The sequence below is a fragment of the Lygodium microphyllum genome, unplaced genomic scaffold, assembly GCF_053477565.2.
Source record: "Lygodium microphyllum isolate KBCC unplaced genomic scaffold, Lygodium_microphyllum_v1.1.10 scaffold_91, whole genome shotgun sequence".
NCBI classification, from domain to species: Eukaryota; Viridiplantae; Streptophyta; class Polypodiopsida; order Schizaeales; family Lygodiaceae; genus Lygodium; species Lygodium microphyllum.
Window position 1 is genome coordinate 201,708 of NW_028229574.1, and position 23,186 is coordinate 224,893.

Genomic DNA, 23,186 nt, shown 5'->3' on the forward strand with positions numbered 1-23,186 from the left:
TTTGGACTTACTAATGTTCCTGCTACGTTTAATCGAATGATGGACAGGATTTTTCGTCCATACAGGCAGTTTGTTGGTACATTCTTTGATGACATGATTGTCTTTTCAAAGAATGAACAGGAGCATAGAGAACACTTGAAAGCAGTCTTTGATGAGCTTCGCTGTAATAGGTTGCTTATCAATGGCAAGAAGAGTGAGTTCTTCTTGGGAGAAATCTAGTTCTTGGGGCACATAGTGTGAAAGGATGGTGTTCGAATGGATCCTGCTAAGGTTGAAGCAATTAGAACATGGCCAGATTTGAAGACTGTCCATGATGTTAGAAGCTTCTTGGGTTTGTGTTCCTACTACAGGAGGTTCATTCGCAATTTTGCAGAGATTGCTTCACCTTTACATGCTTTACAGAAGAAAGGAATCTCTTTCCAGTGGACATAGAAAGAGATTTCAGCTTTTAATCTTCTTAAAGAAAAGATGACTTCTAGTCCAGTGATCATTCTGCCAGATCTTAGGAAGTCATTTGTTGTCCAATGTGATGCCTGTGGCAATAGCATTGGTGCAGTGTTAATGCAAGATGGCCGGGTAGTGGCTTATGAAAGCAGAATCTTGCGAGGGCCAGAGAAGACTATGCAGGTCTATGAGAAAGAATTGCTGGCTGTGATTCATGCGCTTACTTGTTGGAAACACTACCTACTTGGGGCAGATTTTGTTGTCCAGACAGACCATCAGACATTGCGTTATTTCTTAACTCAGACTAAGCTGACAGAAAAGCATATGCGTTGGGCAAACTTTTTGTCAATGTTCCATTTTCAAATTGTGCATGTGGAAGGCAAAAAGAATATTGTGGCTGATTCTTTGTCAAGAAAGCCACAAATTTCAGCTGTGTTAATTCCTTATCATCATGAGCTTGATGATATGAAGGAACAGTATGCTGATGATGAAAATTTTGCAAGGATCTTTGATCAGCTTGTCAATGGACAACATCATGAGCATTATCTTCTCAAGGATGGTTTCATGTTGATGCATCGTAGACTATGTGTGACTATGCCATTGAGACGGAAAGTTATGACAGAGAGTCACTCTCCACCGTATGCAGGGCATCGTGGTATCGATGCAACAGTCAAAGCAATAGAGACATTCTTTTATTGGCCTACTTTGAGAAGAGATGTGGATGCTTTTGTGCGGCACTGTTTGATTTTCCCGAAGGTCAAGTTTGACAGGCAAAAAGCACCGGGGCTTTTACAGCCATTGCCTATTCCAGATAAACCATGGGAAGGCATAGCTATGGATTTTATCTTTGATCTTCCAAGGACACAGATAGGAAATGATGGGATATGGACTATTATTTGCAGGTTTAGCAAACAGGCTCATTTCATTCCTGTCAGGAAGAAGATAAAACCAGATCAGATGGCACGTTTGTTTATGTGCAATGTTTTCAAGTATCATGGTATGCCACAGTCTATTGTCAGTGACCATGATCCACGGATGACAAGTCTATTCTGGAGAGGCATATTTGAGAACATGGGCACAACGCTTAAGTTCTCATCGTCATTTCATCCACAGACTGATGGACAGTCAGAAGAGGCAAATTCTACTGTCTTGGATCTGCTTAAGTGCTATGTGTCAGAGCACAAGTCAAAGTGGGAGTAGTATTTGCCTTTGGTCGAGTATGCATACAATAATACTGTGCATTCGTCAACAGGCAAAGCCCCTTTTGAAATTGTTGAAGGTGGTAAAAAGGTTCCTCCCATTTTGCATACAAAGGATAAGATCTTTCAGGCAGATCAGTATGTGCAGAGTATAGATGAAATGTATCAGAAAGTTAAGCATGCCCTTGAAAGGACTCAGGCAAAGCAAAAGAAAGCTGTTGATCATCACCCTTGTGAATCGATATATTCACTTGGTGATTGGGTACTGTTGCGGTTTGAAAAGGCACGCTTAAAGAAGCGGAAAGGCAAGGAAAGTCTTTTCACTAAGCTTAGTATGCGATACTATGGGCCTTTTCAAGTAACAGAGAAGATTAGTGATGTCAGCTATAGGCTGAAATTGCCTGACAATTGGAAGATTCATAATGCTTTCCATGTAAGTCTTCTTAGACCCTATGTGGGTGATGTACCAGAAGATATGCCAGCTGAGGAACAGCCCGAAGTTGAGGAACTTGATGAAATTCTTGTTCCAGAACAGGTACTGGCACACAAGGAAAGGAAGGTGAAAGGCAAGGCTGCTAGAAGGTATTTGGTTAAGTTCAAGAACTATCTAGCTATAGATGCTAAGTGGATGGACGAAGGTGAACTTGCAGAGTCACCTAATGTGTTGGAACTTTACCTTGAAGCATTTCGCTTGCAACCTACCTTGACCCCTTATCTCTAAGCTGAAATAGATTATCAAAGTGACAATTGCTCAAGAAAGAAATTATGTACAGAAACAGATTTTGTACAGGTTAACACTTATTGTGTCCATATGGTTTTCTCAGTGCTAAAGAAGTAAGTATTGCTTGCAAGAATACAGTTTTTACTTCTATTGAATTGAATACATGTTGTAACAATGGTTACTCGATCGGGTATGTATTCTGTGAATTGACTCAGTGGGGATATCATTTTGATGTATCGGCCATTAGATCTCTAGTCAGGGTGATGTGGAGTTATCAAATCAGAATCTGCCACTATGGGGATATCATTGTGGTGTACCGGCCATTATATTTGGAAACAGTGATGTGGAGTCACATGATGATAGTTTGCCATGTTTCACAGTTAGAACATACATGTGTTAACAGTGTGTTTAGTACACAATGTTGACTGATAGCATGTATGTGTTGTACATGTGCTGCCAAGTGTAAGTTCACTGGGTTAGCTGGAAGCATGCATGACATTCATGCAAACGAGGACGTTTGCGATTTCGAGAGGGAGGTATGTCACAAGACTGTGACAACTATTACCTTTTTGTTGATATCTTTATTACATACTTTATTTGGTTTTTCTTTTTGGAAGGATCCCTCTTGAAATCTAAACGCCCGAGTTGCATGGCCAGTATATGAAACAGACAGGAATGTCTAGTGAGTCAAGACTGGACAGTTAAGGTCCAGTATAAGTCTGGAAGAGACTGATGGCACTGTAGATTGACAAGCTTGGAAGAGACTTGTGAAAGTGTATATGGACAAGTGTGTTGAAGGACTAGCCTGGAAGAGACTAGTTCAAAGTGAAGATGGACAAATCTCCAAGAGATTAGTCCATGCGGGGTCATCAGTGGAAATTCACTTTCAGTTGAGCTACACTGCAAATTTGGATGTAGCCATAGTCTGCAAAGATGGTTAGAAGACTAGTGGGGATGCAATGGAAGCAACTCCTAAAATTTAGGGAGTTACTATTTTTGGACCCCAGAATCTGTTCGCGTCATTATCTTCATTTTTGCACGAGGATTAATCCTCTGGTCTGTGCCGAGGTCAAATTTTGCACCAAGGATGGAGAATTTTAGACCGGAAGGTTAGAACGGGAAATATCTTCCAATGCTGCCATTTGGCACAAATTGGTGCACTTACCTCTTTAAAGAGGGCTGGCGTGCAGTTTTCTGGGTCTTTGGGGGCTCATTTGAAGAGGATGGAGGAATAGTTGCTGATGGAGAAGATTTGAGAGCTTGCCTACCTTGTCCATGATGCACAGAGGCTTGAGCTTACTCCCTACTCTCTCTCTCTCTTTCTCCCTGACAGAATGGTTATGCTTCAGAATCAAGGGCCTTTCTTCTGATTCAGGTACAACTGTGTGGGAATATGCTGTTTTTGCATGAGGCAAGAGCCTCCTTTCTCCAGGAATAGGAGCAGTTGTTTGCTGCCCACAAGCAGGAACAGGTGAGGGTGGTAACCTCACCAAGCAGGTGTCTGAAACAGCACTAAATCAGTACAAATTCTGGACTGTTCAGAGGTTATTTCAGAGCCTAATTGATGCCAGAATCAAGGGGCACTTGGCACAGATGTTGGAGCATAGTACAGGGAACAGTATGAGCTGAAAAAACAGGTTTTAGAACAGGTCTGAACTAGTAATTATAGTGGGCTGAACAGTACTGGGAACAGTATGAGCTGAAAACAGGTTCCAGAACAGGTCTGAACCAGTAATTACAGCAGGCTAAAATGGTCAATTCTGCACTCCAACCAGAAGTTTCAGACTTGGTACTCCTTGCCTGTGTGTGGATTGTGGTGGTGAGAGAGGCTCTCGTGTGGACTGTGGCTGTAATTGTATTGAAGTCTTCTGAGTCTCCCTTGCAAAGAAGTTTATGAGCTGCCTCTGTGGAGGGTCTCGATGTCTTGGAGCAGCTGTACTCTTGAGATGCATGTCACGAAGCCGTCGTATCTCAAGAAGAAAGAGGCCAAGGCATTGCTGATCGGTAAAATCCAGTGGTCCAAATTGGTCTCTAAAAAGATAGTGGAAACGACCACGGACCTCATAATACGTTGGGCAGACGGCAGATATAATACTCCTCTGTCTTTGGCTCTAATTGGCATATCTGGCATATGCGCTCCTCCGACGGGATGGATCTATATATGCCAGTCTCAATCTCTAGCTGATGTGAGGAGGTGCGCAACTGGCCAATAGTACTTTGATCCCATGGGAAAGGTGGGTGTCCATGTATCTCGGGCGAGCAATAAATCCATCATCTGTAGTATGAAGGAAATGCTCACGGTGGAAAGCCATCTTTGTCCCTAGCTCTTTCCCTGGCATCAACCATGTCCGCCTAATATCCAAATGGGTAAGATCCATTTTGATGATCTTGCGAATCTCTAACCTGCTCAGATCAAGAGATGGTGCATCAAGGGAGTACTGGAAGGGGGGGTAACTTGTCCATGCTAAAGCCATGCAGCTCAAACCAGGGCGACATCTGTGCATACCAACATGAAGTATCACCCTCTTTGGAAAGCTGCCTGGAGGACTCAAGGGCCAACCGTGCATACCTGTGTGTGGATAAGTTCCATAGGCTATGTATGTATGTGACCAATCGGGTGAGGGCCTCTACCACAATCGGTGTAGTTGCTAGCTCGGCTCTGATGATCTCATGTGGCATTGAGGCCTTACATCTAATCATCTTGGATATCATGGACACTAGGGGTTTCTCCATCGATCTCCATCCGTCATAAGTGCGCCCTGATCTGCTACGGTGGTCAAGACTGGGCCCCCATATTTGTACTCCATAAAATAGTGTGGATGTGACCAGTGTATCGAAGAGCCATAGCTTGGTGTAGGGTTCTTGGAATTGCACCTGTGAGCACATCCTCTCCAAACCACCTAGTGCTATGTATCCGCGAGTCAGTCTAGTGTCTGCTACCGCTCGCATAGAAAAGGTGGGCCCTGTGAATAAGACTCATAGGTATGTATAAGAATCAACATACTCCAGCTCCTTAGATCCATATGTGAATTTAGGTGCTGATCTCCTGACCCATTGTGGTGTAGTGTACCATCACCTTGGTTTTACCAAGGTTCATTGAAAGCCCACTGTACAAAGTATAGAAGTGTAATGCATCCAAGTGTCTCTGTAGACCCTCTAGAGTCAGCTATCTATACAATGTCATCTGCATACAATAGGAGAGGTATTGAAGTTCCAGCTAGTGGAGCTCCTCTATCTCCTTCATGTGAAATGTAATCAGCAATCCCATCAATGTACAAGCCAAATAATGTCGGAGAGAGGGGGCATCCCTGCTTCACCCCAATAGTGGAGTAAATAGGTGCCGAAAGGCCCTCAGGTGTTTGGACTCTGCCCACAACTCTCTCATACAGTGCCAAAATACCCCAACTGAGCTCTTTCGGTACTCCCATGGCATGCAATCTATGTATTAGCTTGTCTCTCGGTACTGTGTCAAAGGCTTTGCGGAAGTCCACAAAGCAACAGTAGGCTCGTCGGCCATGGGCCCTTCCCTCCTCAATGATCGCTCTGAGTGCGAGGATGTGATCCAATGTGGAGAAGCCTCTCCTAAAGCCAGCCTGTCCCTGTGCTTTAAGACCCCACCTCTTTGCCCACCTACTTAACTCATGCTGAAGGATGTGTTGGGTGTAAAGGCCCTTCGCTACACTTCCCGTGTATATATTTTACTTGTACATGTGACCGCACTCTTGCGGGTGTAAATGCACCGTACCCTAAAACATAAATACATTCTTTCATTCTTTGTGTGTGCCACATTGGTACACACCCAACTCAAGTCTCTACTCTCTCTGCACTCTCTACTGCTGAACATACTCCATTCTAGCTGCGTACACCACTTAGGCATTTTCGCTTTCCTTCAAACTGATATCAGAGCATTCGGCTAAGGTGTGCGCGCTTCCCGGAGCCTGTGCGAGACATCGCCAGCGCTTCGCTCGTGAGAAATCAGCAAGTCGTCATCTTTGCTGGTCAGGCGAGAGCACGCGCGAAACAGGAGACAGTGCTGCAGGGTCGTTTTTGCTCAGTCTGTAACTAGACAGATCGGGCGCAGCCATTCCAGGTCAGCACAGGTCAGGTCGTCAGCTTTCCAGGTCACGTTTTTGTTCAGCGACAGTCAGGCGACAGCTGATAGGTCAGCGTGAACAGGCGACAGCCAAATCTGCTCAGCGACAGTCAGGCGACAGCAGCTGACAGGTCAGCGTGGACAGGCGGCAGTTCACTTCTGATCAGCGTGATCAGTCGACAGGTCACGACAGTCATTTTTTGCAATTTTTTGTGACTTGTCACATTAAAACAGGCCCCGGTTCGCGCGCGCAAGCACAATTCTCACAGTTGTGCAGATTTGAGCCAGAAATTTTGGGGCTTTTCCAGATTTAGTGCTGTTCATGCATAATACAGACATCTGCGTCAAAATTGCAGACATTGTGCACGTATAAATTGGGGATTTTGCCAAATTTGGTGAAATTTTGCTCGTTTGAGTAAAATTTCTCAACATTGGACCCATAAAATTTGGGCCTTTTGCTGTATTGGTGAAATTTTGCTCAGCTAAGTCAGATTGGTTGACATTCGTGCACACTTGGACCCGGAAAATTTGGGGCTTTTGCAAAATTTTATGAAATTTTACTGAATTTGCCCGTTTTATGCTCTCGGGAACATGTATTAATGCAATTGGGGCAGATTTATTGCAGAAAATTTGGGGCTTTTCACATTAGTGATGTATTTTGAGCCGATTTGTGCTTTGACAGTGGAATTACAGCAGATTCACTGCTAAGTGGGAGAAATTTGGACTTGGGGTGTATCAAATGTTATGAAAAGCAGCTTCTCTTGGTACATGTATTGCTGAATGCTCATTGTGCAGTGAAACAGTGGCACATACAGCACTCGGGTTATTGCATTTGGGCATTACGGTGATGTATTATTGAAGTGGGACCTGTCTTGTATGCACATGTATCAGATTTGCTTTGTGTATATGCTATAATCAGCCCTTTGGACTGCAATTACAGCAAAATATCTGCTTCTTGGGCACACTTTGAAGTGCAAGTTTGTGTATTTGCTGTTATATACAGCAACCTTGCTATTGGCTGATTGCATTCAGCATTCTATTGCAGAAATTTATTGCTGAAAAATGGCTGGAAGTGCATCCACTGCTGACACAAAGAATCTTTTTGAGATTCGCAAATTTGATGGCAATGGCTTTGATCTTTGGAAAGGTCGTATGGAGGGTATCCTTTTTCTGAAGGATTGTGAAGATGCTTTGGCAAAACAAAAACCTGTTGCTTTGTCAGATGAAGATTGGGCTAAAATGAATAAAAAGGCCATTACTTACATAAAAATGGCAGTTACTGATGATATCTTAGTTGATATCAAGGGGCTCAACAGTGCATATGCAGTTTGGGAGAAACTCAAGGCTACGTATGAGAATACTACTCCTGTTAATCAGGTCCATCTCATGCGAAAGTTAGTCAACTTAAAGCTTGATGAGTCTAAGCTCGCCTAAGAGCATTTGGCTACATTTACAGGTATTTTAAGTCAGTTACAGGATGCAGGCTTGTTGGCTTTTGATCCTAAGCTAAAGGCTATCTTCTTGCTCATGACTTTGCCAGATTCATGGGAAGCATTGGTTGTGTCATTGAGCAACAACCCCAACTTGACATTTGATGGTGTACGTGGTTCTATCCTCAATGAGGAGATTAGACACAAGTCTAGTGGGGAAAACAGTGGATCAACCTATAATGTTAGAGGACGGATTGAAAAGAAGTCAAATGCTGCAAATAAGCATAAAAATCGCAGCAAAAGCAAAGAAAAACAGCAAGATGTCATTTGCTATTAGTGTGGACGCAAAGGGCATAAAAAGCCCGATTGCAGGTACTATAAGAAGAAGCAAGATAAGAAGGAGCAAGATAAGAAGGAGCAAGAACGCAAGAAGCAGGCTAATGCAAAAGGCAAAAAGAATGAGAAGGATAGCAGCTCTACTCCTAAAGAAACAGAAAAGGCAAATATGGTATCTAGTGTTGTCATTGAGGAGATAGAAGATGATAAAGATGCTGATTTGCTGGTTGCATCTTCAGATTCACATGCTATGACAGTGGAAGACATGTATATCACTAAAAGGGATGTGATAGATGCCTTGTTATCTGCTCATGATGGTTTGTCACAATCGTGGATTGTTGACAATGGTGCCTCATTTCATGTAACTCCATCTCTGGAGTGTTTTTCTACTTATGCAGCAGGCAATCTTGGGAAAGTTTACCTAGGGAATAATCATGCATGTGACATTGAAGGAGTGGGCACCATACACCTGGCTCTTGAAAATGACTAGGAATTGATTTTTCATGATGTTAGCTATGTACCTAGCATTAAGAAGAGCTTGCTTTTTGTTGGGCAGTTAGATAGCAGGGGTTACTACACTACCTTTGGTGGTGGAATGTGGAAAATACAAAAAGCATCTATGCTGGTCACTAGAGGTGGTAAAAAGGGAACTTTGTATTATCTTCATTGCAAGGCACTTCCTGGAAAGTTTGTTGCAGTTGCAGAAGTACAGTCACGCATGGAGCTATGGCATAAGCGTCTTGGACACATGAGCCAAAAGGGTTTGGATGCACTTTTTTCACTTGGAAGAGTTGATGTGAAAAACTCAAAGCTTGACTTTTGTGATGACTGTGTCTTTGGAAAACATGTAAAGAGTTTATACTCTCATGGAGCCTCTAGGAAGGTATGTATCTTGGATTTAGTCCATTCCGATGTCTGTACCATGCCAATAAAAACTCATAGTGGTTTCCGTTATTTTGCGTCTTTTATTGATGACCACTCTAGAAAGCTATGGGTTTATTTGCTTAAGCAGAAAAGTGAGGCATTGGATGCCTTTAAAAGGTTTTATGCATTTGTTAGTACTCAAAAGGGCTTAAAACTGAAATGCATAAGAACAGATAATGGGGGAGAGTACGTATCTAAACAATTTAATAGTTTTTGTGATGAAAATGGGATTAAACGAGAGCTTACAGCCCCTTATAATCCGTCATCTAATGGTGTGGCTGAGCGAATGAATCGCACTTTATGTGAGAAGATTCGATGCATGCTGTCCACAACTAATCTCCCGCAATTGTTTTGGGGGGAGGCACTTAAAACCGCGGTGCATATTTGCAACCGATCTCCACATCGTGCACTTGATAGTGGCATCCCTGAAGAGGTTTGGTCTGGCAAACCTGCTTCATATGACCACTTAAGGGTCTTTGGCTGCGAATGCTATGTACATGTGGCTGTTGATAGCAGAACTAAACTTGACATGAAATCCCTCAGAGGCATTTTCATGGGTTATGGAGATGATGGTGAAATGGGTTATAGAGTTTGGGTTCCAAGCATGAAAAAGGTGCTACGCAGCCGAGATGTGGTATTTAATGAATCAAAGCTGCTGAAAAATGCCACATCTAGTGATGTAGACAAAAAGAAAGTGAAATTTCAGCATGATCAGCCACTTAAACAGCTATCAGCCACTGAAAATTCAGCTCCATCTGATGGTGGTTATGATAATCAGCGTGTCATTATTGAGCCAGATGCAAATGGGCAGCAAAGGGATGCTGAAAATCAGTTTGGGCAACAAAATCAGCATGCTGAACATCAATTACAGCAGCTTGAAAATTTATTACAGCAACCTGAAAATGCAGTTCAGCAGCCAAATAATGAGGTCATAGACATTCCTTTGGATGTAGATCCATTGCCTGATAACACAGATCATTGGGTGAGAAGGTCTACACGTGTCAGGAGACCCATACAAAGGTTTGATCCCTCTTTGGACTGCATTTTACTCACAGATGAGGGTGAGCCTCTTACATATAAAGAGGCATTGTCATGTGAGTTAAAGAAAAAGTGGGAGCAAGCTATGCAGGAAGAAATGAAGTCATTGTATCAGAATGATACTTGGGATTTGGTTTCATTGCCCAAAGATAGGAAAGCTATTCCTAACAAGTGGGTCTACAAAATCAAATGTGTGGATGGCAAACCCAAATACAAAGCCAGGCTTGTGGCTAAGGGTTATACTCAGAAAGAGGGGATTGACTTTCAAGAAGTCTTTTCACCTGTTGTCAAAATGACGACTCTTCGGGTATTGTTTGCTATTGTTGCATCTATGGATCTTGAACTTGATCAGATGGATGTTAGAATTGCATTCCTGCATGGTGATTTAGAAGAAGAGCTGTATATGAAACAAGCAGAGGGCTTTGTTATGCTAGGAAAGGAGCATTTGGTGTGCAAGCTTAAGAGAAGCTTGTATGGTTTAAAACAGGCTCCTAGACAGTGGTATAAGAAGTTTGATGCCTTCATGCTCTCATATGGGTTTAAAAGAAGCAATGCAGATCACTGCTTATACACAAAGAAGGCTGATGATGGAAGCCTTATTATCCTTGTGCTTTATGTGGATGATATGCTTATTGTTGGTAAGCATAAGAGCCAGGTTAATGCATTGAAAAGACAGCTGAATTCAGCCTTTTCCATGAAGGACTTGGGTGCAACTGAACATATTTTGGGCATGCGTGTGACGAGAGATAGAGAGCAGAAGCTCTTATTTCTCTCACAAGAAAAGTACATCAACAAAATACTTGATCGTTTCTCTATGATAGATGCTAAGTCACTTGGTGTTCCATTACCACCATACCTTAAGCTTAGCAAATCTGATTGCCCAAAAGATGACATGGCAGCCAACTCTATGAAGGGTGTTCCTTATGCTTCAGCTTGTGGATCACTCATGTATGCTATGGTTGCCACTAGACCTGACATTGCTCATGCAGTGGGAATTGTGAGCAGGTTTATGTTGAACCCTGGCAAAGCACATTGGGAGGCAGTGAAATGCATCTTTCGATACCTTAAGGGCACACAAGGAAAATATATTTGCTATGGAAAGGGTACATTAGATCTGCAGGGATATTGTGATGCAGACATGGCAGGTGACTTGGATACTCGCAAGTCTACTAGTGGGTATATATTTACCTTGACTGGTGGGGCAGTTTCTTGGTGCTCTAGATTGCAAAAGATAGTAGCACTTTCTACCACTGAGGCTGAATATATTTCAGCCACTGAAGCTTCGAAAGAAGCTGTTTGGCTTGGTCGCTTGGTCAAGGATTTTGAGCGGCCCACCAAAACACCTGTACTTGGATGTGATAGCCAGAGTGCTATATGTGTGGCTAGGAATGCCATGTTTCATGCACGTACTAAACATATTGATGTACGGTACCACTTTATCAGACAAGTTCTGGATGATGGTCTAGTCACACTGACTAAGATCAAAACACAAGATAACCCTGCAGATGCTCTCACAAAAAATCTTGCAAAGGCTCAGCATGAGCATTGCATTCGACTAGTGGGAGTTGATTAAAGGTTTGCTCATGACCTTTAAGTGGGAGGTTGTTGGATGTAAAGGCCCTTCGCTACACTTCCCGTGTATATATTTTACTTGTACATGTGACCGCACTCTTGCGGGTGTAAATGTACCGTACCCTAAAACATAAATACATTCTTTCGTTCTTTGTGTGTGCCACACTGGTACACACCCAACTCAAGTCTCTACTCTCTCTGCACTCTCTACTGCTGAACATACTCCATTCTAGCTGCGCACACCACTTAGGCATTTTTGCTTTCCTTTAGGATGAAAGCATATAACTTAGCCAATGTATGCCCAACCATGATAGTCCGATAGTTATTGGGTAGAGTAGGGTCCCTTGACTTGAGGATAGGCATAATAGTGTTTGTGCTCTAGCTTTCTGGTAGACCTTCACACATGGCTTTGTTAAACATGTAAGCTAGGAATCTTGCCACCAAATCTCTAGCATGGATCAAGTGCTTGGCTACTAGTCCATCATGATCTTGTGCCTTTCCTCTGCTAAGTTTGTCAATGGCCTCTCGGACCCTACTTTCTGTAAAGAAAGTGGTGGTCTCTGGACAAGGCTCAAGTGGGTCAGGAAGAGGTGGCTGACTCTCCACAATATAGAGACTAGTTGCATACTCTTCCCATATAGCGGTGGACGTAATAGGTGTGGTCGGGCAATGGGTCAAGAATAACTGATACAGGTCTCGCTCTAGCTGGGCCAAGAATGTTCTCTTCTTCCACTGTGTGATGTGTCTAAAGAGTATTTGTGCCTGTCTGTGGGTAGCCGAAAAGAGTTGGGGAAGCGTCTTCGTGAACAAATCTGCAAGATTATCCTCTGTCTTGTAGTACTCCACATGAATGGTCCCATCCAAAAGCTTCTCTCGAATGAAGTGGTACTGGATCTCAATGTGCTTTGTCTGAGCATGGAATACAGGATTTTGTACCAAGGCAATGTAACTCTCATTTTCGCAACGCAGAAGAGTAGGACGAGTTTGGGGGAAGCCAAGCTCCTCCAACAATCTCCGAAGCCACACAACCTCACATGTGGTGAAAGACGCGGCCCGATACTCTGCCTCAATAGAAGAAATGGCTACTGTGGGCTGCTTCTTGCTACTCCATGAGATAACACCTGAACCCAAGGTAAAACAATAGCATGTAGTAGACCGCCGGTGGTACACATCGCTAGCCCAATTCGAGTTGCTCCAAACCTGCAAGAATAAGAACTGAAGCATTTGTACCTACTGGATAAGAAATCCCTAGGTCAGAGGCCCCTCTCAAATACCGAAGAATCCGCAGGGTAGCTTGCCAAGGCACCTATGTGGGTTCACTCATGAACCCAGCCAAAAGACCTACAATAAAATAAAGATCAACACGAGTGTTGAGTAGCCAAATCAAGGAGCCAATTAGCTGACGGTAGCAAGAAGCATGCGTCAAGGAAGAAGCTGAGTGTGAAGTGGCCTTCTAGTTCGGATCCATAGGAGTAGAAATGGTCCGACAAGTCTCCATCTCAAAAGTCACCAAGAGCTCCCAAATGTATCTTTGTTGAGTGATGAAAATCCCCCTCTGAGACTGATAAATCTTGTGACCCAAGAAAAAATGAAGAAGCCCCAAGTCCGTCATCTCGAATGTCTGATGTAAAGCTGCCTTTGTCTCTTGGACCTTCTGCGTATGGTCACCTGTAAGAATCAAATCATCAACATACAACACAAACAACGGATGACCAGCCTCGGAAGTGTGCACATAAAGCTACGGATCGGCCTTGGAGCACCGATATTCTAACTTTAACTAAAGGAACGAGTTAATCTTGTTGTTCCATGCACGCAAAGCCTGCTTTAGGCCATACAAGGCCTTCTTCAACTTGTATACTTTCTCATCCGAGGATCCAAAGTTAGGAGGTTGCTCTACATAGATCTTCTCCTGCAAGTCACCATTGAGAAAGACTGACTTCACATCCTACTGATAGATAGGCCATTGCCTATTGCCAGCCAAGGCAAGAATAGCTTGAATAGTCGCCATACGAGCAGTGGGGGCAAAAGTATCATGGAAGTCAATGCATGGGCGCTGAGCAAAACCTTTAGCAACAAGGCGAGCCTCATGCTTGTCCAAAGAACCATCGCTAAGGTACTTGGTCTTGAAGACCCACTTGACGCCAATCACCTTCTTGTGAGAAGGATGAGGCACAAGGTACCAAGTGCCATTCCTCTCAATAGCCTTCAACTCAGCTTTCATAGGTTTTCGCCAATGGTCAGACTGCAAAGCCTCCTTTACGGAAGTGGGCTCTCAATCTTGCATAACATTGGTCATCAAACAATAGTTGGAGAAAACAAGCTTCGTAGAATGTGCTTGGTTTCTCCGTGACCTCCGCGGTCCATCCTACGGTTTCCACTCCTCAGGGACCTTCTTGATCTCTGAATCTCGGAGTGTGTCGTGGGCCCAACGAGGAGGAAGTCGGTGGAGCTCTCCTCATCATTCTCCATATGCTGAAGACTTGGGTACATCCACCGGTGGAAGCCCCACTGGGGTGGCCGGTGGAAGAGAGGACTCTGAATTAGAAGAAGAATCTCCATCAAGAGGCTCTGGCTCCAAAGGAAGTGTCTCGGGAGCCCAACTCTCCCCTGGATCTCCAAGGATGGGACGCTTCTCACCCCCCTTTGGGGCGGAAACTTCCACGAACCGCACATCTTAGCTCGTGTAGACATCCCACTGCTTGATAGGATCAAACAAACGATAACCTTGGGACTGGGAGTTGTAGCCAACAAAAACTTGTCGTCAGGAAGCTGCCTCAAACTTGTCATGCTGTGTCTTCAGGATGTGCACATAGGCGTCACACCCAAAGATCCGAAAATAAGAGACATCAGGCTTAGTCCCAAAGTAAGCCTTAAAAGCTATGATCTTGTCAATGGCCGAAGTGGGAGATCGATTGAGAATGTGAACTACCGTAGCCATTGCCTTGGCCCACAGAAACTGAGGTGTCTCTCGGTGCTCCATCATGGTGCGTGCCATCTCAATCACACTTTGGTTCTTCCACTCCAAAATGCCATTCTCTTGAGGAGTGTTGGTGTTAGCAAACTCCTAGTGAATGTCCCCATCTGCACAAAAACGAGCAAACTCATTAGACACAAATTCACCACCCTTGTCTGAGCGCAAGGTCTTCAGTTTCCAGCCAGATTGGTTCTTCTCAAAGAGAAGCCAATCCTTGAAGTGGGAGAAAGCCTCCAATTTCAACGTCAAGAAATAGGCCCATGTCATCCTGCTATAGTCATCTAAGATCAATATGAAGTACAAGCTTCCCCTCAAGGACTCGGTCCTCATGGGGCCACAAAGATCTGTAGATACAAGCTCCATAGGGGAAGTAGACCGTCTCAAAGCTTTGTTGGGAATCGCATCTTGATGCAGTTTTCCACGAATGCAAGAGACACATGGGTGTTGGCTCACCACTATGTCTAGCAAACCTCGAATAAACGATCCTCGTGACGCCTTTTGAAGGTACTCATAGTTGAGGTGGCCAAACCGAGGATCCTATAGCTCGGATTGTGTGAGAGGTAAGAAGAAGAGAGATAAGAGGTGTAGAAGACTTCAATTTGTAAATGTCGTTCTCCTCATACCCTGAAGAGAGAACCTTCCTCGATCCACGATCAAGAACTCGAACATCATCACTGTCAAACTCCACCAAGAGGCCAAGAGAACAAATCTTATGGAGTGAAAGCAAATGATACCCTAAACCTGGCGCATGGAACACCTCGGAAGTATGGGTACCACCAAGTCTCTCTGGAATTAGTTGCATCTCACCCCGTGCAGCAATAGACATAGAAGAGTTGTCTCCAATGAGAATCTGCCCACGCGAAGGTTGCAAATGGGCAACACCAATGGGAGGAGTCATGTGCCGGGAGGCACCACTATCCACGATCCACTCTCGAGCCTAGGGAGTTGTCATTGTAGCATCAAAAGTCTTCGGTGTAGGGTCCTCAATGACTGTAAGTGTAGAAAAGCAGCTGATGAGGGTGCAACCACTGCTCCAGAATCCTTCGGGTCCTTGTTCTTGGTGTCCTTCTTGTCCTTGTTGGGGCAATCCTTCTTCCAATGACTGGTCTTACCACAAATATGGCAGGTCGATTCCTTCTTGTCCTTCTTGGATTTGTTGTACTTCTTCTTCTTCTTTTGGTCCTTCCCCTTCTTCTAAGAAGATTGACCAACCAATGCCTCCGATTTGGAAGCATTCTGTCCCTTCAATTGTTTCTCTTGGTCCAAGACCATAGAAACCGGCTATTCCCATTGAAGAGTTGACTTCCACCTTGATGCAATAAGAGCGGAATAAAAAGTATCGAATCGTGGTGGCAACTGGGACAATAAAATGATCACCATGTCTTCGGAGGAAATAGGCTTCTCCGCATTTTGAACCTGCATTTGAAGCTATTGAAGCTTGTTGATGTATTTCCGAAGCGAAGAAGACTTATTCACAGACAAGATCCGCATCTGCATCTCCAAAGAAACCCTCTTCATCAGGGTCATCCGGTTATACATCTGGTCAAGCTCCAGCCATATCTCTTGAGCCACCGTCAAGTGCTCGATGTGAGCTATCACGGTTGTAGTACAAGACGGAAAAAGAAAAGAATGAATCTTGGCATTCAGTTTGTCCCAATGAGACTGGGCCTTGGCCAACTCCGCACGAGCATTAGAAGAGAGTTTGGACTCATCTCTCATTGAGAGCCGGTTAATCTCCTCTGTCACAAGCTCCTCCAAATCATAAGACTCCAAAATGGCCAATATCATCACTCGCCAAATACGGTAATTGTCACCATCAAGCTTTTGATATGATGGAAGAGCCAGTAGGATAGGCACCTTCCGTCGCCTGACATTTTCACCTGCAATACTTGCACAAACGCAAAAGCATTTCCCTCTGACTGTGAAGACTTAGTTTGCTAGGGCTCTTTCCTCCGCTTCTTGACCCTTCTTCAGCCGTCGGAGGCGATGAAAAGGTAAAATCTGCAATGGAAGGCCTAAAACACAGCCTTTCTCCCCTTCAAACAGCAACAACCTGCAGCAAATTCACCAATTGGACTCCTTTCCTACATGCTCATGCTCGCTTCAGCCTCGATTCGATGCGCAGCCCTCTTGCTTGCCCTCGAATGCTGGACGCAGCCTTGTGTCGCGTTGGAATCTCCTCTTCAGGTAGGTTGTCACGAGAACGTGAAAATTTGATGCTTTGCTTATGTTTAATTGACATTTGATTAAAGGATTAATTAAATGTGCAATTAAAAGATGCACATGTGTTGCACATGTGGGGTGCAAGCTACTTTTTCACGGTTGAAGGCCGAAGGACCCTGTGAAAAAGATAGGTGTCAAAGGCAAAAGTTGTAACAAGTTACACTTGTTAGATTCTAGGTGAATTTTGGTGTCAATTTGTCCCTAGGACCATTCATTGGCCATTAAGTGTCAGTGGTGACTCTAGGGATTAGGCATTAATTAATGGATTCATGCTTGTCCAAGGGTCAATTAATGCATGGGACCACTTTGGGTTGCAAATGGCCTAGCAAATTAATTTTTGGATGGGCAAGGTCAATTTTCTGGGAATGGATTAAGGGCTGAATTAATTAATTAAATGACTGGAAATTGCTGAAAATGGATTAAGAAAGCTGCCACTTGGCAAAACTTTCCCATGCAAGTGGGGGAAAGGCTAAATAGGGCTGAAGGGAGAGGGAAATCTCGTTTTTTCATTTTGGAGTTGTTGGAAAGAGGTGTTGGACTGTTGCTGCCAGCTTTTGGGGTCAATTCCCAGCCATTGGAGACCATTTTGGTGATGGAGATTGCATATTCTTGACCTTGGGAAGCTGGCAATTGCTGCTGATGCACTTTCTCTTGAAGATCACAGTCTCTGATGCTCCTATTGTTGTTGGTGCATCCGTTTGGGGCTGGTACAACAGGGCAGCAACTGATTTTGATTAGCTCTTCGTGACAAATCTCAGAATTTTCTCTCTCTATAGCATTCTCTCATCTTCTTCAGCTTATGCTTAGACATTCCCAGCAATTCTTAGCCATTCGGAGGAGATCTCAGCCATTTTTGGTGGGCTGATCTGTAATTTCTGCAGTAAACCCTAATTTACAGCAGAAATTAGGGTTTAGCAGCCACCTTGGGATCCGTGCCAGAGATTGAAGGCCAAAGGGACTGAAATCAGCAGCTGATAATTGAAGATTATCAAGGGATTTCAGGATCCAGCCCAACCCGAATTGATTTGGGGCAACATTTGGCCAGCCAAGGGTCAAATTGGAGAAGAAGTCCTGGGTGAATCAAGGGGCAAATGACCCAAAAGGCTTGCTGGGCATGTATGACAGCAAGAGCTATTGGTTAGCAAGAGGAGATTGAAGAATCTCAAGTTGTACTCCTTCCAATTGAATGAAAGCTAAAGAAATACCGCAAGGGGCGCCAGTTTTGGGGCCAATAGGGAGTCTATTGTCCAAGAATGTTAAGGTAAAGTGTGTATTTCATTTTATGTGTATTTATTTATTGCTGTAATTAACTCTTAAATCAGGTTATCACCACCCATTCCAAGAAGGAAGGCTGGTTTCATAGGTTCTTGACTCAGTTAGTCAGTCCGTCTTCACCGCTCTGATACCTTGTCAAAGTGCAGCGATGTGGAAGCGTGGGACCAAGACCGAGAGAGAGTGAACACGGAGAGAGAGAGAGAGTCAGTGAAACACAGAAAATCTGCAGTGTAGAATGCTGTATAGGAATGCAGAAATATACACAGGTGCAGAGAGAATATTTGCGTATGTCTCCGCCTTGAGGACCTCGATCTCTGTCAACCTGCGTGCTGTCTGTCACTAGCAAGCTGTCTTTGTCAGATGCAAGTGATCAGAATGTGCTGGAGGACTGCTATAAATAGCAGAAAAGAAAAGGCCAAAAATGACCAGGTCATTGATAGAAAATCTATCCAACTGCACAGCCTGGCCGACTGCAGGCTGCCATGTGGCACCTGCGCAGATTGCTGACGTGGCTGCTGACATGGTGATGACGTAGTCTGCTGATGTGGCGATGATGTGGTCTGCTGCACTGTCCAGAGAATGACATCTCTAACATTTGTCTCCCTAGACCCCTATTGAGGGTTACTTGATTGAGGGGTGGGGATCTAAGTCTTAGCTTTTAATGTTGCACCTCTTGCATTTGATCGATAATCATCGTTAAAGTGGCTGGCCTTATAACAATGTTGACAATACCGATTTTTCTTTGAGTTTGTTTTTGATTTTGATTGGAATTTCAATATTGTTTACCCTTCCCTTGTTGCCCCTTTTGAGAAGATGTAACGAGAGCCCCCTTTGTAATGGTCAAACTTTGAAACTGATCGAACAACCAAGTGTAATGCAGTAGTTAACACTCAAATTAATAGAATGTGGGCATGGTGGGTTGTGAGATTACATGCTGTACAAAATGGAAGTATTTCCTTGGGAGCTTGTTTAGAAATAATGTGACCTAATCGTCCGAGGACTTAGGAGTCCCCATGGTAGAGAACTTGATGAGAAGGCGCCAATACTCAGCCAGCTCGACTTTCAAGTCCTCTTGATCAATGATTTGAAAGTTTTTGGAGCTTATGATTCAAATTGATGCGATGGGTCCTGTCCTGAGTCACATAGCAGTTAGTCAAGTGTGCATAATGCTCGGATGCTAAGTCAAAATGCTGAAGGTGTGAATAAAATTCAAGTAATAGACCTTGCATTAGCTTGACAATAGTAGAGGCTTTTCTAGCCTTCCATGAGCAGACAACCTCGTATGGAACAAGTGGTAGATCAGGTTGGTCTTATCATTAAAGGCATGTTTGGCTAATGAGGAAGAAGAACCATGATATGTCGGATAAGTGGAATAGAAAGAAGGTGGTAGAGGGAATAAGTAGGAAGGGGAGTTGAGTAGGTAGAAATAGATTGATAGTGTCCAATGGGTGCCAACTGATGCGGAGGTAGTGGAACATGAATATTTCCATAAAGTGTTGGTGGAGGTGGAGGCATCAAGACATGTAAGCCCTGTCCAATGGTTGGTTGGGGTATAACAAAATGACTAGTAAGGCCCACTAGATAATGCCATGGAGCATAATTACCAGGAACGGGGAACACGAACGAGACCCCCCGGAATGGGGGGAACGCCCAAAGTTAGGGAACGGGAATGACATATATATATATATATATATATATATATATATATATATATATATATATATATATATATAGAGAGAGAGAGAGAGAGAGAGAGAGAGAGAGAGAGAGAGAGAGAGAGAGAGAGAGAGTCAACACTTAAGTCTTAGAATCTAGAGAGAGAGATCATATGAACCATAATTCGTGAAATTAGACTCTAGAGACATAATAATCAAGTTTCAACAATAATAAAGATTCAAAACATTGTAATCGGCAATGAATTGTAGCATTCATGATTCAACATTGTAATCAACAATGTTGCATAAGTCCAACAAGTGTGCATTGCAAAAACACAAAATGTGCACTAAACTTTAAAGTCTAAAGATCCAAGTTATAAGAGCTCCAATTTCCAAGTCAATACTCTAAAGTTCCAAAAGGCTAGTTGCTAAGTGCTTTGATTCATGGAAGATGGCTCCACTGCGCCTGAATGCTCATCCCGTTGAACAACATCCTCACCATCACCATCACCATTATCATTGTCATCTTTTTCCCAATGTATAAAAGAATTAGCCTTTGCAATTGATGTACGAGCTAACAAGCGAAGATTGGAGTTCACATAAACTAGGTCATTCGTCTTCATTGTACCAAGACGAGTTCTCTTCTTTGAGTGAATGTGATTGAATGAGCTCCGTAGTTGCTCTAAATAAGAAGAGCTAATTGTTTGGTTAAGAATACGAATAGCCAAACTCTCCAACTCTGGAGCTTCTACCTGGTAGTCCTCCCACCATAAAGCAGCCCCAATATTTGTCTTGTCCTCTAGTGCATCCTCTTTACCAAACATCCCTAATGTTTGGTGATACACAGAGAGAACTGATTTTTAATTTTGCATTGCATTTCACGGCTAGGATAAAGCCTTGCAAGCAATGTGTCTCAAGCCTTGACCACCTCATGGTCTCTTTCTTGCATCTTTCCTTGAAACTCAGGATCAAGCACATATGCTGCAACATGCATAGGAGAGTCATACTCATTCCATCTGCTAATGCATAACTCCTTGATTTGCTCATACTTGTTTGCATTTGGTTCCAAACTCTTCAACCTCTCAATCATGTGATCCATACCTTCATAGATCTTCCCAATGCATGGATCCATGCCATCTGCAAGCCTCAACATGTGCATAATAGGATCAACCATCTGGTTGGTGCAATTCATCTCATCCCAAAAATCTCTATCAGAGTCCTATGCATTACATAACATAGCAGTAGTAGTGGCAGCCCCAGCCCCAAATGGTTGATCCTATTATGCACATGTTGAGGCTTGCAGATGGCATGGATCCATGCATTGGGAAGATCTATGAAGGTATGGATCACATGATTGAGAGGTTGGAGAGTTTGGAACCAAATGCAGACAGGTATGAGTAGATCAAGGAGTTATGCATTAGCAGATGGAATGAGTATGACTCTCCTATGCATGTTGCAGCATATGTGCTTGATCCTGAGTTTCAAGGAAAGATGCAAGAAAGAGACCATGAAGTGGTCAAGGCTTGAGACACATTGCTTGCAAGGCTTTATCCTAGCCGTGAAATGCAATGCAAAATTAAAAATCAATTCTCTCTGTGTATCGGCAAACATTAGGGATGTTTGGTACAGAGGATGCACTAGAGGACAAGACAAATATTGCGGCTGCTTTATGGTGGGAGGACTACCGGGTAGAAGCTTCAGAGTTGGAGAGTTTGGCTATTCGTATTCTTAGCTGAACAATTAGCTCTTCTTGTTTAGAGCAACTATGGAGCTCATTCAATCACATTCACTCAAAGAAGAGAACTTGTCTTGGTACAATGAAGACGAATGACCTAGTTTAAGTGAACTCCAATCTTTGCTTGTTAGCTCGTACATCAGTTTAAAGGTTGATTCTTTTATATGTTGGGAAGAAGACGACGATGATGATGGTGATGGTGATGGTGAGGATGTTGTTCAGCGGGATGAGCATTCAGGCATAGTGGAGCCATCTTCCATGAATCAGATCACTTAGCAGCTAGCCTTTTGGAACTTTAGAGTATTGACTTGGAAATTGGAGCTCTTATAACTTGGATCTTTAGACTTTAAAGTTTAGTGTATATTTTGTGTCTTTGCAATGCACACTTGTTTGACTTATGCAACATTGTTGATTACAATGTTGAATCATGAATGCTACAATCCATACTGATTACAATGTTTTGAATCTTTATTATTGTTGAAACTTGATTATTATATCTCTAGAGTCTAATTTTACGAATTATGGTTGATATGATATCTCTTTCTAGATTCTAAGACTTAAGTGTTGATTCTCTCTCTCTCTCTCTCTATATATATATATATATATATATTATGCCATTTCCGTTTCCTAACTTTGGGCATTTTCCCTGTTCCGAGGGGGTCCCGTTCGCATTCCCCGTTCCTGCTAACTACGTTGCTGCCCATTGATTGGCTAAAAGATGAACAATTTGGTTCCTTCTTTGTGTGCGCATACTGAATTGGCTCGCACCGTCCTCGGGAATTGCGCACTCTTGCTGCAGCTTCGATATTAGTATGTTGGGATGAGTGTGCAATGAAGTGCAGGACAGAAATGGAGCAGTAGTATTGTCGAGAGTGAGAGTGAGAGAATCCCAAGATGCGTGTACTAGTCAATGACGGTACACAAAAGAATAAAATGTATTTATATGTTAGGGTGCAAATAAGGGCGTGTTCACACCCGTATAAGTTTATACACACAGAGATTAAGGGACTTTACACCCAACAGTGGTTGGGTGACATTTCCAAGCTGTAAAAAACCCAAAAGTGTAGGGATGGGTGGGTGAACCTCCATCATGGAGACACCACCTGGATGGGAAAAAGAGGAGGTCCTAAAAGGTGTGCCTAAAGGTAAAGGACTCCTTAGTGTGATGTGTGAAGACATTTATGGTGCACTTAATGGAGGTTGAAAGGAAGGTGTAGTGGAACTAGTAGGTGGGAGATTAAATGGATTTGTCATTTGAGGAGTTGTGGGAAATATGTTAGGTTCCTTTTGTCCATTAGATACCAATGAAGAAATGGATGAATCATCAAAATGATATTGATCATGAGATGTAAAAGTGGAAGGAAAAGATGAAGAAGGAGCACTCACCATAGATTCTTGCAACTTTTGCTTACTTTTTCTTGTCCTCTTTAGGGCTTTACTTAGTATAAAGAGTTTCTTCATCTTGAGTATCACCAATATCTTGTGGAAAAGAAGAATACTCAAAAGATTGAGAAGTAGTAGCATGCTTATTTGACATAAGAGTGAATGAAGGTTGAGAAGTGTATGG

General features: G+C 43.3%; 1 protein-coding gene across 1 annotated transcript in view; it reads left to right on the forward strand.

The window, feature by feature from the left end:
• Nucleotides 1-23,186, forward strand: part of LOC148008672 (vacuolar protein sorting-associated protein 32 homolog 1-like) — a 37,472-nt gene that overhangs the window by 9,174 nt on the left and 5,112 nt on the right. The window lies entirely within an intron of this gene.